General features: G+C 37.3%; 1 protein-coding gene across 2 annotated transcripts in view; it reads left to right on the forward strand.

The window, feature by feature from the left end:
* Window positions 1–389: 389 nt before the first annotated feature.
* The window catches only part of LOC129795122 (calbindin-32), a 41,633-nt gene continuing 24,207 nt past the window's right edge, over window positions 390–17,815 (forward strand). For both annotated transcript variants that reach the window (XM_055836166.1, XM_055836167.1), the window contains exons 1-2: window positions 390–577; window positions 4,500–4,612. The gene's annotated coding sequence lies outside the window, so the exon portion shown is untranslated. The remainder of the gene's footprint in view (window positions 578–4,499; window positions 4,613–17,815) is intronic.

Consider the following 17,815-nt stretch of genomic DNA (forward strand, 5'->3'; position numbering starts at 1 on the left):
ACCTTGGTTTGGAGCTTTCAATGGATGAAAGAGTTGTTTAAAAAAATCCTTTAAAGACGTTCTTCCAAATCAAAGCTCTATATGTTTATAGAAATATCGTTTAATGCAATTTGGATTTCCTTTAAAAGGGGGCATCATATCATTAATATTTCAAAAGGAAAACCCTCCTCAAACCAAACAACTAAACCTCTCTTGGTAAAAGCAACAAGAGAAAAGCGGAATTATCTGTTGCCTCGTAAAAGTGCTGCCACTCTCAGAAAAGCTTACCCCTCTCTCTGAACTTGATGCTCATTTTCCAACCATCACAAACTCTCTCTCTTCCTCTCTCATTTGCTCTCACAACGTGGAGGCCGTGAGCTCTGGAAGAGGAAAAGCCATACGCCTCAAAACGGGCTCAGACGTCGTCCAGGAAAGTCGTATTTGCTTTGAGAAAAATCTCATGATAACGTGTGGCTCTGTGAATTGAATATTCCAAATTGTGTCGAAAAATTCTTTTGTGATCTTCGCGTGGTAAAATAAAGTATATCCTTGTACTAGGACAAGGTTTACTGTGCTACCTATCTTATACCCAATACCTGTAAGTTTTTCACACGTATATTACAAAGAAAGAATTTAGCTCTTGGGAAAAAATATCGCAAATTTTCATGAGCTGAATATTTTCTTTCACATTATAAAGGAGACTTTCTCCCATGAATTTTCCATGAATTCCAATATCAACGTATGTAGGAGGAGAGGATGAAAAAGCCGCGAGAGCTATAAATAAATCGAGATAACAATGTGAGTGTTGTATCCTTAGGAGAAGAATGGGGGTTCATTCACAAAATCCTTCACCCCCTGGGGTAGCCAAAGTTTTCCCTTTGCGATGGGAAACCGTCGGCCAACAATTTCTCTTAGTCTCGTGGAAAAAGACATTCCCTCGGGCATTGGGAGGGGGTGTGAAAGTGAAATTCGACACATTTGGCGTGCAGAACAATAAGAAAAATTGGAAAAGGGGTTTAATTGGGGGTGGTTTTTCATTGTGTGGCAAAGGCACAATTAAAACTAAATTAGATAAAATGATAGAGAAAAGTTTTTTTTTTGTAGAATTGTATTTCTTTCAAAAATAAAAAGTTATTTTATAGAAAAAAAAAGTCTTAGCTTAATCGTTTAAAAATTAATTAAAAGAAAAGACTTTAGGGATGGAGATTTATAAAGATTACTACATTCTAACGATTATTTGATTCAAATTGAAGGCTATTAAAAGTTTTTTTTATGCAATTCTAACGTTTTAGATTTTTTTTCTATCACTCAAAGTTCTTATTTCTTCGTTTAAAGTTCTCCGGCTTTACTTTTTAATTATGACGTATATTTTTTAACATTTGATATTTTCTTTTTCAATGTTTAACAATTTCATTTATAACTTTTTATTTATTTTTTTAAAAGTAAGTTCAAGAATCCGAAAAAAAACTTCTAACGTTTAATCGTTTTTTTTCTAAAGTTTTTAATTGTTTAATTTGACATTCTATTTCTATTGTTTTATTTTCTCTCTTTCTAACTTTAAACGTTCTTTTTAAACGCTCAACATATTTTTTTAACTTATATCTTTTATATCCCTGAATTAAACGTTAATTACTTGATTTTTAAATCCTCTCTCCTTGTCTCAGTAATTCTTAAAAAGTACCAGGCGCCTCCATAATGATATATTTGAAAGTTTCTGTTGGTATAACTTTTTACACAATTAATAAATTCATTTAGCAAAAAAAATCACATCACTTTTGAAATATGATAAATATGCAGCAGGGGCTTTAAAAAAGGAATTTCATTAAGGCAATTCCATTAAAATTAATGGCAATTTCCACGGGAAAATCCCCATTGCAAAAATTATTCATTCTTTTTTTTAGTCGAAAAAAACTTTTAAATTAATCCATAAAAGTCCTATCAAAGGAATAAATCTCACCCATGAAATTTATTCGTAACAAAATTTCATCCCCTTTCGAAGAAGAAGATAAAATATTTTGAAGCATTATCATATTCAGCACCAGAAATGATAATGTGTGTGCTTAAAAGCTGCTGTAATTGAATTTGCACGATTATCCGTATTAAGAAATAAATTCATAATGAGATTTTTAGCACATCTCAGAGCTTTCGAAAAATCATTCTTTGGGTGGAAAGTTTAATTAAAACTGCGGGGGTGGCTACTTACTTTTCTCTCTGTGTACACACGCGTTTGGGGGTGTGGGGTTGGTGAACTTCACCGCAGAAAGGAGGAAAAATTCGTGGTTTATTCATTTCCATTCAATTATTTGCACTCTCTTCGTTATTACAATACAAAACCAATGAGTTGGAAAAAAAGGTTTTAATTATTTCTGTTTTGCGTTTTTCTCGCTTTACTTTTTGTCCTCTTGTGTTATATGTGTTAATTTACAAACAAAAAAGCGCTGGAGAGTGTGGTCCACAGAACTTTTTCATTATTAACTGAAAATTTTCCTGGTTTTCCTTACTGTTTACGCGCAATACCAGCGTGTGTTTGGAAAATATAAAGCATGGAAAAATTCTGCTTTCCTTTTTTCTCTCAATAGCTCCTCTTCTCAAAGTTTTTTTTTGTTCTTTTAGCTAAAAAGGAAAATATATTCCCCATTGTTTGATCACACGACCAAATTAATTACAATGCAAATTTACATTGATGCCATAATAAATTTCCCATGTCTAGGAGATATTTAACATCGAAGATGGGGGCCAAAACAACGAAAAAAGAAGCCCGCGTGAGGAGAAAAATATCGATGCGAATACCTTTTGCTTTTCGGTACATATAGACTTATAAATTATTTGGATTATGGGATGTGCGAGTAAACTTATGGGTGCGCGTGAATTTGTGAATAAATCACACGGAGATTTGTGCCCCAAAGTCGTGCCTTTTGGGAAAGCTTAAAATTTGATTTTACCCACACAATATAGGGTATTAATTTTGAAGTAAATTACCATGAGGGAGAGATTTGCTAAACTAACGATGCTTCGTTGTGTCAGACAATTTCTTGCGTGTTTATTTTCCCAAACACCCTTTAATTTCCCAAGTAATTTCCACTCAAAATATAATTTTCCACCCACACTAATTGCCTACTACTTGAGGAGGAAGACTCAATGGAAGGCTGATGAAAAAAAAAAAGTTTTCAAAGATAAATAAACAGCTCGCGCGCGAACAATAAAGAAAAACTACATGTACTTCAGTGAGAACAAGAGAATAATTTTTCATGAATATCATTAACTTTACTGTGAGCCGTTGTAGTCAAAGGAAAAATTCTTTATTAGCTGACACGTAATTAGGGTGGATGAGTAAAAAGTGTGTGAAGGTATAGTAAAGAATTTGTAAGAATTTTTATAATGATTCCAAAGATGGCGCTGATAGCTCGAAATACAGTGGAGACTGGCATAAGAGACACTTGGATTTACTACTCTAGCTCATTACAAATGATGAGTGTGAAGAGTACATGCGAGTGACTCTTATACTAGGACAATAATTAGTTATATAGGTACAATTTCTGAGCTACCTATCCGTCTGTCTGTGATAAAATTCGATGTAGATTTAGAGGTAATACTACGCCTTATTTTTTTGCCTGAAGAAGAGGGAAATACGAGCTCTCGAAACGTCACAATAAAATAAATACGAGAAAATAATAGTTCTTAAGCTCTTAGAATAGATAATAAACCGAATAATGAGAAGTCACTGCAAGTTCTTTTAGCATATAAATTTTCTAGCTAGAATTTTATTTATTTTGTAAAGTTTCACTTCCGCTATATTCCAAAGCCACACTGTAAAAATATTTATATTTACCCTGAGTGTAAGTTCATTGTATTTTTTACGTTCGTATATAAAGAAAAAATTTACAAACCAACAAAATATGAGAAATTTATTTGGGCGGCGTGATGAAAAGAGCATTTGGACATGTCAAAAGGCCAAAATAATTTTCACCATTTCCACTCACGTCTCCTTTCCTCCTTTTCACACGCACTTTTTCACTGGTTCGCCTCATTATTTATGTGGTCAGCAACAAATGGGCCCAATTTGAAGTTATGCTGATTTTTCTTTTCAATTTCCATGTGGTTTTCCTTCAGCATGTGTTTGTGTATTAATTTAAATACAAATTCCCAGGGGCTGGACTAGTGTTAACAACGTATTATGTACATAACGCCCTTGAAATGCATTTTGTATTATATAGATTAAGGGATCCGGGAAGCAATTTTAATTTAAATACATTATTATGTATATGAGAAGGAATTTTCCTCTGTGTGAGCACAAAAATGTTGGCTGAGAAAAAATCACGAGATCTCATCCAAACACATCTGAAATTGAAATGAAAATTTTTTCGTGGAAAATATACAAATCAATCGGCTCACAAATTAATTTCCTCCTTGCTATTGCGGCAGTGCCAACGAGAATTCTTGAATTTAAAAATATATAAATAGAAAAAAATGTATAATTTTCATTCATTAGACGTTATTTGTGATTTCTTTTCCATCCGCAGCTCTAAATACTTCCTGTGCGCAATCCGAGTAGAAAAAAAAGGCACATCATAAGATTTCTCTCAATTTTGGGTGTGAAAATTCACGTGCAAAAGGGCGAAAATCATCCATCAAGGTAAGAGATTGATTGCGGACAATGAAATGCCTCAACTCCTTTTGTCAAATTTGTCCATCTCCTTTTGGCATTATTTCCACCGGATTTCTATATCACCCATAATACACCCTCAATCATTTCCTGTCGTTGCCAGGAAGTTAAATTAAACTTCAATGAAGGTAGTCGAGAATCCCTGATGTGACTTTGTCTTTTTCGTTTTCTGCTTCAGCACATTGAGCGTCCTTAATTGTATTTTAACTTTCATGGGAGCGGAAAGATTCTTCGTTTAGATGGCTTCACATTGATATACCAAAGTATAGAAAGAAGAAAAGAGATATTAAATTAAAATTTTGCTTATAGCAGTGGAAAAGATTTAGAGAGGAAAAATGGAAGAAAATAATGGAGAAAAATTGAAATCCACACACTTAAATTTTTTTTTCATATCATTTTCTCTGCTATAAATGCAATAAGGTTTTTTGTAATAAAAAAACTTTTTTAGTTTTTAGTGTTTCACAAAATTGTTGACAACTACCGCCATCTATTAGGAAAAACCTTGTGAGAATTACAGTTTAAAGAAAGGATTAAATTAAATAGCTTAAATTAAAGAAAAATATCAATATCACAAAGAAAGCAATTTAATGGGAAGTCAGATTTTTATATCTGAATATTGAAATAAGAGATAAAATCAAGCGCCATCTAGTGAGAAATATTCTTTAACTTTTTTTACATTAAATCGTTTACCTTAAATCAGATTTTCTTTTCATCAAAAGTTCCATTGTTGAAACAATTAAAAAAAATCTCTCAATGGCTCTAGTTTCATGTAGAATTTACAAAGATAATATTATTTGATTACAAAATTAAATAATGATACCCGAAGAAAGGCCACAAAGGAACAAAAAGGTAAAGAAGTGCAAGAAAAAAAACAAATACGCCCACCCTTTGCTTTCTCCCAAATTATTCTGTTTGCCATGTTAAAACTCACACCGGAGCTTTTTGTGTGACTGCGAATGGCGCGATAGGAATCTTATCAATGGTAGGTCCTGTGGTGGTGTAATTTAGTGCTGTGGAGCATGAAGAGTGCGTCACAAAAGCACCCACAGGGGACAAAAATCCACCTCCCCCATAATAGTGGATTACAATGCAAACAATTAGATTACGAGGGATTTTCCGCTCCAACCATTTTCCCTACTTTTCCATCGCTATTCCAAAACCCCCCGAAATAAAGGATAAAAAGAAATGCATTTTGAGCAGGCAAATGCGTGAAATTCCCCCTACGGGGAAATTGTTAGGAGGAAATATTTCCACATTTTGCTATATGTACTTTTCCCATTTTCGGGGAAAGGTAAGTGTTTTGGGGTGCTGAATGAAAGAGAATACTTTCGGACAATGAGGTGGAAATGAAAATTCTCTCTCCGGTATGAAGGACATTCCCATAAAGGGGTGGGGGAGTGAAGGTGGGAAATAAATGAAAATTCATGGCAATTGTCTCAGGGACCATTTCCCCACACACTTGGAAAAGCCTCTCATTGTAATTCTCTCTTCATCCATATCGTGCCAGCAGGGAAAAATCGATGGAGAATTAAGTGAAAATTCCCTCATAATTCCACACATCCACACTCCTCATCTAAACGAAAGAATGTTCTTGTACACGTCCTCCATTTCGAGGGAGTTTTTCCGGTTCTTTCGCTGTACCATATCCTCCATTGAAGCGGGCTAATCAGTTGCTTTGGAAAGAGTACCAGGAATTCATTGTTGTAGGGATTAAAGGGGAAGTTTTGTATAAGTTTTCAAGGATATTACAATTCTGTAGCACCGTGACCCGTTAGGCGCGAAAAGGGGACTGTTGGCAATTCCCCCAGTAATCTCGAACATCATTTTCACAACTAAATACGCACGCACACGACTGTGCCCAAGTGAAATTTAATGCGAATAATTTTTTTTTACTTGATAACACTCTATGAGCAGGTTAACATTTGCTTGTCAGTAAGTTGTTACAATTCTAAAAGTTGTAGCAAGAGAAGAGATAATAAAAAGTCACATTTCTTTAATTTTTGACCTAATAAAATTATAATTGTTATAAAAAATTCATGCTCGTATACAAAACTTTACTTCCATGATGTTTCGTGGATAATTTAGTCAGTTTCCTCAAGCCTTTTCATAAAAGAAAATTTGTTAAAAAAAGCATATTGTCTTACTAGTATTCAAAGACAAGATATGTAGAAAAGTAATTTTTATATATTTTTTTCTAAATTTAATTTTCTTAAATATTTTGTAGTGCACGTAGTGCGTCCACTTTATCCACCTAATTGTCAACCCTTTCTTTGTGTTGGAAAAAGGATGTGCTTTAATAAAATGTGCCAGGTATATGACACCCTTCTCTTGGGTTGGTGGAGTGGCAAAATGTGATGCAAATTTTATGAGCATACCTCCACTAATTTGGCTTCAGTGAAAAACCATATCCTCCTCTGGGGGCATCTCAAATCTCAATGGTTTTCCTGCACGAAACTATAAATGTTATGCGAAGAATTTTATTAAAGTGATTTTGCAATATAGGAAATTTTATTTAAAGCATAGAGGTTTTTATATAAAATAGTTTGTGATTTTGTGTACATTATATTCCTCTTCTAACACATTGAATTTATGAGTAGGATTTCTTTGGAAGAATTTAGCGGAAGAGCACTCAAAAATGTTTAATTGAGTCGATGATGGTTAGTGGGGAAAAAACCCATAAACATAGCCATTTTAATGACTCACATTAATTTTTGCACACATCTTCAGCTCTTTGGAAGCAAAAGTTTAACCACAAACATGATAACATTGTAAAAGAAGATGATGTGCAATATTTAGTGCGGGTAAATCGTCCACTCGACAACAAAACTCGCCCTTCTCTCATGGGCCCTCTTCTTTTCATTCTCCATCATCCCGCGTGCTTTTTTCCACGAGAGAAAGGAAAATCTACTTACTATGTGTATATGACAAAGACTACATGATGTGGAAAGTACTACATAGCATAAGGGGAGACAATTAAAATACATATCATTTTATGTGACTCACTGCGGTTATCATCCCCTCTCCTTGCCTTGTTTTCACCCCAATTTCCATCAACTTCCGCACAAAATATTGTGTACAACAAAGTTTCTATAATATGCTGCCTGATACATTAAACACATTGCTACAGAGAAAAGGAAATGCAAAATGAATTATAATAAAAGCTCTCATAAACTAATCTTATGCTTGCTAATAAACTCAAAATGTTTTCCGCTATAAAACTAAATAATAGTGCTCAAAAATTTAAAAAAAAATACTTTTCTCGACAAATGAACAGAAAATAATAATTTTTCACGTTCTTTTTGCGACTTTTCTCGTCATTTTATTTTAAAATCGGTCGGGAAAGGGAATTATTTGGTCACGGGGAAAAAGCTCCACTTGGGGGCTTTCCCATAAATTTCATGAAAGTCAGTGGAGTGACAAAATAATTCAGTGGACGCACCCTTTTATAATCCACTCACGTTGCCATTCAATGAGCCACCCACTAATTTTTCCACCCACTTTTGCTGCTATTTGCTCTACCATCGACATGTCATCGTATTTTTTTTTAACAGAAAAAGTTTTTTAATAGAAAAAGCTCTTTTCGTGAGTGGTCAAAAGAGGCACAAAATGCAGCAACTTTTTTTTCAACATTTATCACGATTAAAAGAGGAAATTTTTAAAGTAAAAAAAAACATCACTTAAGTGATTAAAAAAAATAATATTTACTCCACAAAAACGCAAAAGTGAAAATAATTACCAACATTGAGAATTTATTTTTGGGATGAAAAATCAATAAATTGAAAGAAAAATTCCCGGAAAAGCACTGTAAATTATTCGAGGAAGAGCAAGAGCTCATTAATAAAATCAATGGCAATGAATTTCCCGAAAAAAGAATAAAATTAAAAAAAAAATCATGTAGCATTTTTAATTCCGCTTCTTGTGAAAATGCGTTTATATTGTTTTGTGATGTCATGTAGTGAGAATTTTTGCGGCTGTTTTGTCTATGAAATGTTTACACCACCCACCTACGCACTTTCCATGCTTCTCTTCTCTTCCCCCTCTTCGTCCCATCTTTTGCCTCGCTGTCCCTCGACATCAACCATCTCTTTGCGGGTGTCGCTTCGCACCATCGAGGAAGTAGGAAAATGATGAAAATTTGTTTACTGGAGCATATTAATGAAAAACAATTAGTAGAGTGAAAAATTCTACGTCCCATATTGTGGATGAAATCTTCTCTTATGCGGTAAAAGAATGTTGAGAGTAAATATTTGTCTTATCGGGAAATTTTCTCACACACACAGGAAAAATGTCCAAACTAAATTGACCGAATGAAAAGGAACCATATTATATAAATTTTTTGTGTATTGATGCCACACAAGAGAAACCAATATAATTTATTGTGTCCACTCATGTTAAATTGCTTTCTGTTTATACCTTTTCGTTTCTTTCCTTTGTTCCTTTTCTTTCTCTTCATTTTTAATTTTTAAGTATGATTGATACATAATTATTTCAACGATGTTTCCTATAAACATTTGAATTGCAACCTAATAAAAAGTAGAAGGATTACAGGCACGTTGAACTTTAAAGAAACCCAGTGACCAAGAAACCCTTTAAAGCTTTGAATTTCGTACTGAAATTCCAAGATTTCAAGCGAATTTCAAGGGTTCCTAGGTCGCTGAATAAGGCCCAATGTGTCGTATTTTGCGGCCAAGAAATCATTGATATTTCATAAGAAATCCTTGAAATCGTTGAAATTTCAAAAAAAATCATTGAAATTTCAAAAGAAATTCTGGAAATCGTTGAAATTTCAAAATAAATCTTTGAAATCATTGTGATTTCAAAAGAAATTCTGGAAATCATTGAAATTTCAGAAGAACTCCTTGAAATTTCAGATCTCTTTTGGGAAAAAAATGAGTATTTATATTTATTAACATTATGGAACCTATAGCAAGTTTAAGAATTTGTTTTACTTCTCTTAAACTCACACTACACACTTAAACAGAATAAAGAACATAAAAATTAAGATTTAGGAAAATTATGATTTCTAAACTATTTAACGGTTGTTGTATTCAAATTAAGAGTTTCTATCAATTTTATTTGTTTAAAAATTCTAACATTTGACGTTTCTATTCTAACGTTTGATGTATATTCAAACTTTAAATGTTTCTTTTTATAGTGTTTGATATTTTTTAACGTTAGTTCTGTTCTAACATTTAACACTTTTCTTAAAACTTTTGACATTTTTTTTTCTCTATGCTTGACGTTCGGAGATTTTTATGTCACGTTTCAAAATTTCATAAATTTGTAGTTTTCAGTCCTGAAATAAAACTTTATGAATTCCTAAAGAAAAGCCCTGAACTGCTTCAAATTTTTAGGATGTTTAGACACCCAAAACATACTGATCTATAAAATTATTTATTTTATATTTCTTGAATAAGAGAGGTTTTTCAGCTAAATCACATTCTAACTTTTCTCTCTACTTCATTATTAAGTTAAATGTCTTTTAATCTCAACAGGATTCTCTTGTATAGTAGTAATTAAAGCTAAATTGGTGTATGGTGTGTTTTAGTTGAGGAAACATTGGTCAATATTTACCAATGCAGAAGCTCAAACGATTGTTGTGGTTTAGAGGGATGTTTCACAGTCGCTGTGGATGCTGCGGTTATTATATTAGTGCTGTTGTCCTTGCCGATGCTACATCCCACGCTATTGCTGGTCAGTTGACTTTATTGCTGTTTGTTATTTTCTTTTACAAACTTCAAATTCTCCCATCAACTCTTTTACTTAATATTTTCGAACTTGAAAGAATTCTAAAATGAAACCAAAATAAATTCTCTTCCTCGTCAGAGCTTGTGCGGTGGAATTCCATTTGGTATAGAGTCCGGAAGAATTTTCATTATGTCATCATACCATGATCACGTTGGTATTTGAGACAATTTCCCGTCCGAATGGACCACAAAACCAGCAATAAAGAGCAAATTTTGTGTGCGTGATGGTAGTCTCTGCATGAGTACTAAAAAATCATTCTTGACATTGGCATCATAATCCTCGTACCATTTACATCCTCCTTATGGTTTGTTCACCAATAATGGAGAAAAATCCCTATCCTTGTGTCGTGCTTAGTGGCTCCCAAAAGCAGCTCAAAATACACCCCATCCATGTATTTTTGTCTTCTTTTAGCTCTTTTCATGGCACAGCATGAAAGTTCCTAAATGTTTCCCAATGAGAGGGAAATAAAAGAAAAAGAGCTTTCTTGGAAAATCCCCGGGCAAAATCTTCCCTCTCATGAGGCAAATATTCCATGTTGAGCTTTTGCTATATAGTATACGGGTGATTGCTTTCTCACATAGGGTATATCAATAGACCATGTTTGGTGCATCGTTAAAAGTGATTGGCAAAAGTGCAGAAATTCTGAACATAGCCATAAAAAAGAAAAGGCTTTTTTATTGAGAAGAAAAGTCATCTGAATAGATTTTTTTCTATATAGTATCATACATAATATTATGCTGCAATATTGATATTTATTTTACAGAACATAAACTTTATTTAGTTTGATTAAAATGTGCAGTAAAAGAAAGTTGTGTGGAATAATAAAAATGGCTTTAAAATTTAAGGGAAATTGTTGCCTTCTTTAAGTTAGGGTATATTGCGCAGAATTTTCGATATAAAGGTACATTTATGCTGTAGAATAACCTAAGGTATGTTTCATTGAAGAATATATACCTTAATATTTAAAGCTAATTTATATAAGAAAAACGGAAAGAAAATTAAACGGAAAGATTAGGCAAATTGTGGTAAAAATTTCACCTGAAGAGGTGCCAACGTGATAAATGCTTCAGGGAAAAGAGCTTTCAAAAGACCATCCTGATAGCTTTAAACCCCACTCTTGATACATCGAGAGAACCCCTTGAAAGATTGCTAATTAAAGTGGTGTACCATGTACAGTGGACGTGAGATGGAAATTTGAAAAAAAAGAGGAATTTAGCAAAAGTAGCATGGGAAAAGCTCCCAAATTTTTGGCCACGTAGCATCGTGGAAGCTTTTCGTGATTTCCTTCCTTGATAGCATTTTGCCAAGCACAAGTGATCACATGGAAGTCTGTCACGACACACCATCAGTGTGGGTATACGTAATTTCATTCGACAGCAAATATCTCCAAACAACAAATGTCCCAGAGGCACACGTTCGTTTTGGGAATAAATCCCAAAAGCATGAGAATTGATTGGCTATTTTCTCTTGTATCACACACACATACACACACCCGGAAAATTCTCAATACTCACAAAAGAGAAATTGGCAAGGCAGGATCAGATTTTTGGAGGTACAGGGGGTTGGTAAGAATAATTGAAGACATTTATGTTCACTTTTTACGACACAGAAAGTACCTCGTTTTATCCTGATCATCTCCCCTCACTCTCCACATTCAAGAAGTTCTTCCGTGCCCCTTTAGGATGTTTTTTTGTTGTATTTATTATTTTATATCTTTTTGGAAGTGTTTGTCCTTCGGAAAGAGACATCACGGCCATAGAAGAAGAAAAAAGTCAATATGGAAAAAAACTTGCAATTATTTATAAGATCACTGAGTGTGGGCAAACAAAGAGACAACCCCTTTCTTTCTTCTAGGGGGCATTACAAGAAAAGCCCAAAGGGCGAAAAAAGAAGAAAATCCACGCGGAAGAAGGAAATCCAGTGTGGATTATTTCTCCAAGAGGTAGGAAAATATTTTGTGTGTTGAAGTGGATTTTTTTCTTTGTTGGAAAAGTACTCACCGTGGCAGGTGTTCACCTTTCCCGCTTCATACAAGAATGGGCACCATATGTTCCTGATGGTGTGTAATAAGATTCGTTCTGTGCTCCAACATTTCTCCCCTCTGAACCCGAATTCTTGGCCAGATAAACTTTATATACCCACCATGGATGACTTCTAAACCGGGGGGTTGTGGTGGCAAAAGAACTCAAGGGGTGTGCAACACGTTCATTTATTGATGAATCTTTATTGTTGCATTAAGTAATTAGTTATTGATTGGAATTTATTCAAAGAGAAAATAGAAGGATCATCATCACTATGGGCACTTTTCACAGCGCGCAACATCTAGGGCTATATGCGCTGTTTGGTGAAATTTCGGGGCCCCCCCGAATGGTATTGAGTACAAAAGTCAATGGTTTAGAGATTTTTAAATTTTAGTCTTTAGTCCACTCTTCTCCACAAATAACAACACTTTTTTTATACTGTTCTCATCACTCTTATCACCGATAAAGTCAATTAAAATGCCGCCGAGGCTACTTCTAACGTCAGAAAACCTGACGCACTCCTCAAGCAAGTGTTTGACCGTAATGGTCTTATTGCCCGCACACTCATCGCACTTTGGGGGACGGATACTTCCCTCCATAAGGTACCCGTGGGTTTCTCGCGTGTGCCCTATTCTTAAACGAGTGAGAATGCACTGCTCTCTTCTAGTAAGATGGCTGGGGTGAGCAAGGGAGAATGGATCGGCGCAAATATCTCTCAGTTTGTTTTCACAGGAGACGCTCTTCCACGTCTCGCGCCTTTTCTCCCGCCACAGGGACTTGGACTCACGTTGGACATCCTCAAGGGATATCCTGGGGTCATCCAGAAGGCATCTGCTTATGGAGGAATTGGCCAGTTCATCTGCTGTCTCGTTGCCCGGGATGCCAGAATGCCCTGGGATCCAAACGATTCTATACTGCGGGTTTTTTGTCAAGAGGTCTCTGATGTTGGTAATGAAAGAGGATCGAGAGTCAAAACCAAGCACAGCGTTACAGACAGATAGACTGTCTGTGAAAACAACTCTATGGTCCGAGTTCTCCATGCTCAGACGTAGAGCGTGCAAAATCGCGGAGGCCTCCGCCGAAAAAACCGACGCCTCCCCTCTCAACTTCTTCGCCAATCTTAACTCAGGGGACACCCTGAACACTCCATAACCCGTACCGCCGGTTTGCTTAGTTCCATCGGTGTAGAAAAGAACGCTTCCCTGCATGTTTTCCAGTTTTTCCAGGACCATCCCTCGATACTCCAAGGGGTTGGTGTCTCTCTTTTTGTAGAAGCTAAGAGATGTATCCACTGAGGACTCATTAAAATTCCATGGAGGATTATTGGGGAAAGCCCTACGGAGCACGGTCATTTGGGGAACTTTGTATTCATGTGTCCTATGAAGGTAGTGATCAACAATAGAGGTGATTCTTCTACTTTTTGCGAGCTTTCTACCAATAATCACTTTATGCAACAAATGGGAAGAGTCGGCCCTGACCTTGTTTGCCCATCGCACGATTTGCAGGTTTCTTCTTTCCTCTAGGCTCGGCAAATTAGCTTCAGCAAAGACACTCTCTATAGGTGAGGATTTAAATGCCCCGATTGAAAGGCGAACTGCAGCATTATAGGGACCGTTGAGTTTGTTCAGTGTGGAAACTGATGCAGTTCCGTAGGCTTGGACTCCGTAGTCATATTTTCCTCCCACCACCGCAAGTGATACTTTAAGCAGCTGTGATCTGTCAGCGCCCCATGACGTGTTGGCCAATGTCTTAATTATCTGTACCCTTTTGGCACATTTGGTTTTTAGGTCAGTGACATGTTGTTTGAAAGACAGTTTGTTGTCAAAGATAATCCCAAGGATCTTGATGGTCTCCTCAACTGCAATCGGCGAGTTGTAGATGGTGAAACTGGGAGGGGCTAAACAGGGTTGATGTCGACAGAAGTGAATTGCTTTTGTTTTCTGCGCTGAGAAATTAAAACCGAAGTCCTTAGACCATCTCTCCAGGCACCTGATCGCTCTTTGCACTTCTATTTTGGAGCTGCCATCCCTCGAGCCGGCAAAAATCACAAGATCATCTGCGTACAAAAGATGCTCCACCTTACAAAAGGAGAGGGAATGAGAGACTCCACTCATGGCGACCAAGAAAAGAGGAACGCTTAGTACGCTTCCCGTTGGGACTCCATTAACCTGGGTAAGTGGCTCCGAGACTGCGGATCCAACTGCCACCATAAACTCTCTATCAGACAAAAAGTTGCTGATATATAAGAGAATTTCTCCACTGATGCCCCACATTTTCAGCTGATTCAAGATGATCACCCTCCACAGTCTTTCGTAAGCCTTCTCAATGTCGAAACTAACGCAGTAGACATGATCCCCTCTGTTCACCGCATCCGCCACGAAATGCTGGAGATACGCCAGGTTATCGGATGTGGACTTATTTTTCCGAAAGCCTGATTGGTTGGAGGGCAACAGCTTGTACCTTTCCAGCCACCACATGAGCCTATCTGCCACCATCTTTTCTAGAACCTTGCCAACACAGCTCAGGAGCGATATTGGCCGATAGCTGCTCGGATCTAGGGGAGATTTTCCAGGTTTCAGAATCGGGACGACAATGGCGTTTTTCCATTCCTTAGGAAGCCTTCCCTCCAAGAATACTCTGTTGAAAAGAAACAGCAACTTCTTTTTTTCGGGGATTGGTAGTTTTTTGAGCATGTTGTAGGAAATGTCATCTGGCCCGCAAGACTTTCCCTTAGCTGAGTGAAGAGCCTTTTCTAGTTCTCTAAAAGAAAACTTGGAGTTGAGCGAAGCCTGCGTTTGGAGCTCCGGTGCGAAACTGAGGGATGCCAAAGCCTCTCTCTTGGACAGGTCCTCAGGGCTAAGATGGGAATCGTCAGAGTTACGGCGGAAAGCCAAGGCGAGGGCACGTGCAATCACTTTGGGGTCAGAAGAAAAACCATCCTCACCTATAATTTCTTTTGGGGCACCACTACGTGGATTTCCATTAATTCGGCTTATTTTGTTCCATACATCTTTGGATGGTGTGTCTGGTCTGATATCTGCCACATAGTCCCTCCATGCCTTTTGCTTAGCCTCTGCGACCGCTCTCTTTACCTCGCTTCTCTTGATACGATAAGCGTCCAAAATCGCTGGTGTGGGTTTGCTTCTCACTTTTCTTCCCAATTTCTTTTTTTCCGAAACCAGTTTGGCCAGTGACTTGGACCACCATGGGACCATCCTTTTGAGTGGAGCCCTCGTCGATCTTGGAATATTTGCCTTAGCCGCCGAGATTATCACCTCTCCGAAGACCCTCACAGCCTCCTCAGTGTCCTCAAGAAACTCAATTCCCTCTAGACTACCATCCAGGCCTCTTTGAAAGCTCGACCAGTCTGCTCTATCCTCGATCCATCTTTGTCTTGGCCTATTTACAGCAGGTTGGAAGATGGAAGATATAACAATGGGGTAGTGGTCACTGCTGTACGAATCATCCAGAACATCCCAATTGTAAAACAACTCAAGGCCCGGTGTACAAAGTGAGACATCGATGCAAGAAGAGGAGCCATGTCCTGGGCTTGTGTATGTGAGTCTACCGTCGTTGAGTACGTTCAAGCCATTGTCCTCAATGAATCTCTCTATAGTCCGTCCTCTAGAATTGGCTCCCTCAGAGCCCCAAAGGCCGCTCTTGGCATTCATATCCGCCAGAAGCAAAACCGGAGCAGGAAGTTGCCGCATTAGACGATTCATTTCTGCAGGCAGGATGTCTTCAGCCGGATTCAAGTAAAGGGAGCAAATAGTGATTTTTCTACCCAGAATGGAGGTTACTACAGCAGTACATTGGAGGGGAGAATCGATGGGAAATTTTTTTGCTGCTAGGGAAGCCTTAGCCAATATTGCTGTGCCTCCTTTGGCAGTATTAGATGGGTGATTATTGTAAAAAATGTCGTAGCCTCTGAGAGAAGGAGAATTCCTACTTGTTAAATGGGTTTCTTGGAGAGCAATGATAGATGGATTGAAATCCTTACACAGCAAATTTAAATCAATGAGATTATTAAAGAACCCATTAATATTGTACTGGATTATCGTTGTTTTATTAGGCATTTAAAATACAAAAGATTAAGGTTGTGTGTGTATGTGTAAGAGTGGCAAGAGTGCGATCACTTGATGAGTATTTTGATGAGCAAAAATAGCGGTATTAGTTGTGCACTGATTCATGTGTTTTTTGTGCATGCTGAGTTGTGGTGATATGAGAGGACAAACCATGTGCGGCGTGTCCCCGAGTGGAATTAAAAATTGTGGCTTTTTTGTCGAAATAATCTTAACAATGGGATCAGATTAATTGATCCGACCATTGAAAAGACTATTTATTTATGAGTCTGTGTCCATTTGATGATTTTCTGTGAGTGAATCTTTGTCGTTGATTGTACGTGTTGTCGGAGTGTTTGGAATTTTGCCTTGAATTAGAGAATCTGCTGCATTCAGAACTTCCTTCAATCGTTGTTCAAGAGGAAGATTACTCGTATCTTTTGGAGTTTCATGTTCGGAACTACGTGACATTTTTCGTGGTGGGGTGGCGCGGGGTTTTGTGCTATTTTGTGCTATGATTTGTTGTGTTTGTTCCACTGAAACTCCTGCGATTCCTTCAGTGGCTGTTGATGAGGCAAGTGAAGTATTGCTTCCTAGCATCTGTCTCTCCTTGTCGGCCCTACAGATGGCCTCTTGGATAAGCTGTTCATCTTCGATCTCGGGATTGACTCGTTTAGTGCCTCTGGGATTTATTGTTCGGGCTTTTGGTGATGGTGCAATTGCTGTGGGTTTTTGATGGGCAGGGATTTCTCTTGCGGCTCTGCTGACCTGGTTTGGCTTCTGGCTTGGAAGGTAGGGATATTCTTCTTCATCTAACACTTGAAATGGGTTGCTGAGGACGATTTGCCTGAAGCTGTAAGCATTCTTCCTTGGACGTGGAAATAGCAGAGTTGCTTCATTTCGGCAGAGATTTTGTGATGCCATTGCAATTCGAATATTCAGCTGCCTCATTTTTTCTGGGCAAGACGAGTCACCAGAGCGGTGCTGTCCGTGACAGAGGATGCATTTAGGATGATTAGTAGAAACACATTCAGTTGCCAGATGGTTTCCCCAGCAGATTATGCATTTGGCGTTCACCTCCTTACAGATGGTCTTCCAGTGGCCAATTCTCCAGCATTTTTTGCATTGTTGGAGCCTTTGGATAAAGGGCTCGCAACGAATGCGGACGTAATTGATGAAAACGTGTTGAGGTGTATCCGTGCCATGGAAATACACCTTCATTCTGTTTGTGTCATTCATTTCCAAGTTCCCGCTGTTGTACTCTCTCCTCTTGATTCTCTCTACTTTCAGGGGTTGGAACTGGCGCGCGTCCATTCTTTCAAAAATGTCTTTTTCAGAATATT

The sequence above is a fragment of the Lutzomyia longipalpis genome, chromosome 4, assembly GCF_024334085.1.
Source record: "Lutzomyia longipalpis isolate SR_M1_2022 chromosome 4, ASM2433408v1".
Classification (NCBI taxonomy): Eukaryota; Metazoa; Arthropoda; class Insecta; order Diptera; family Psychodidae; genus Lutzomyia; species Lutzomyia longipalpis.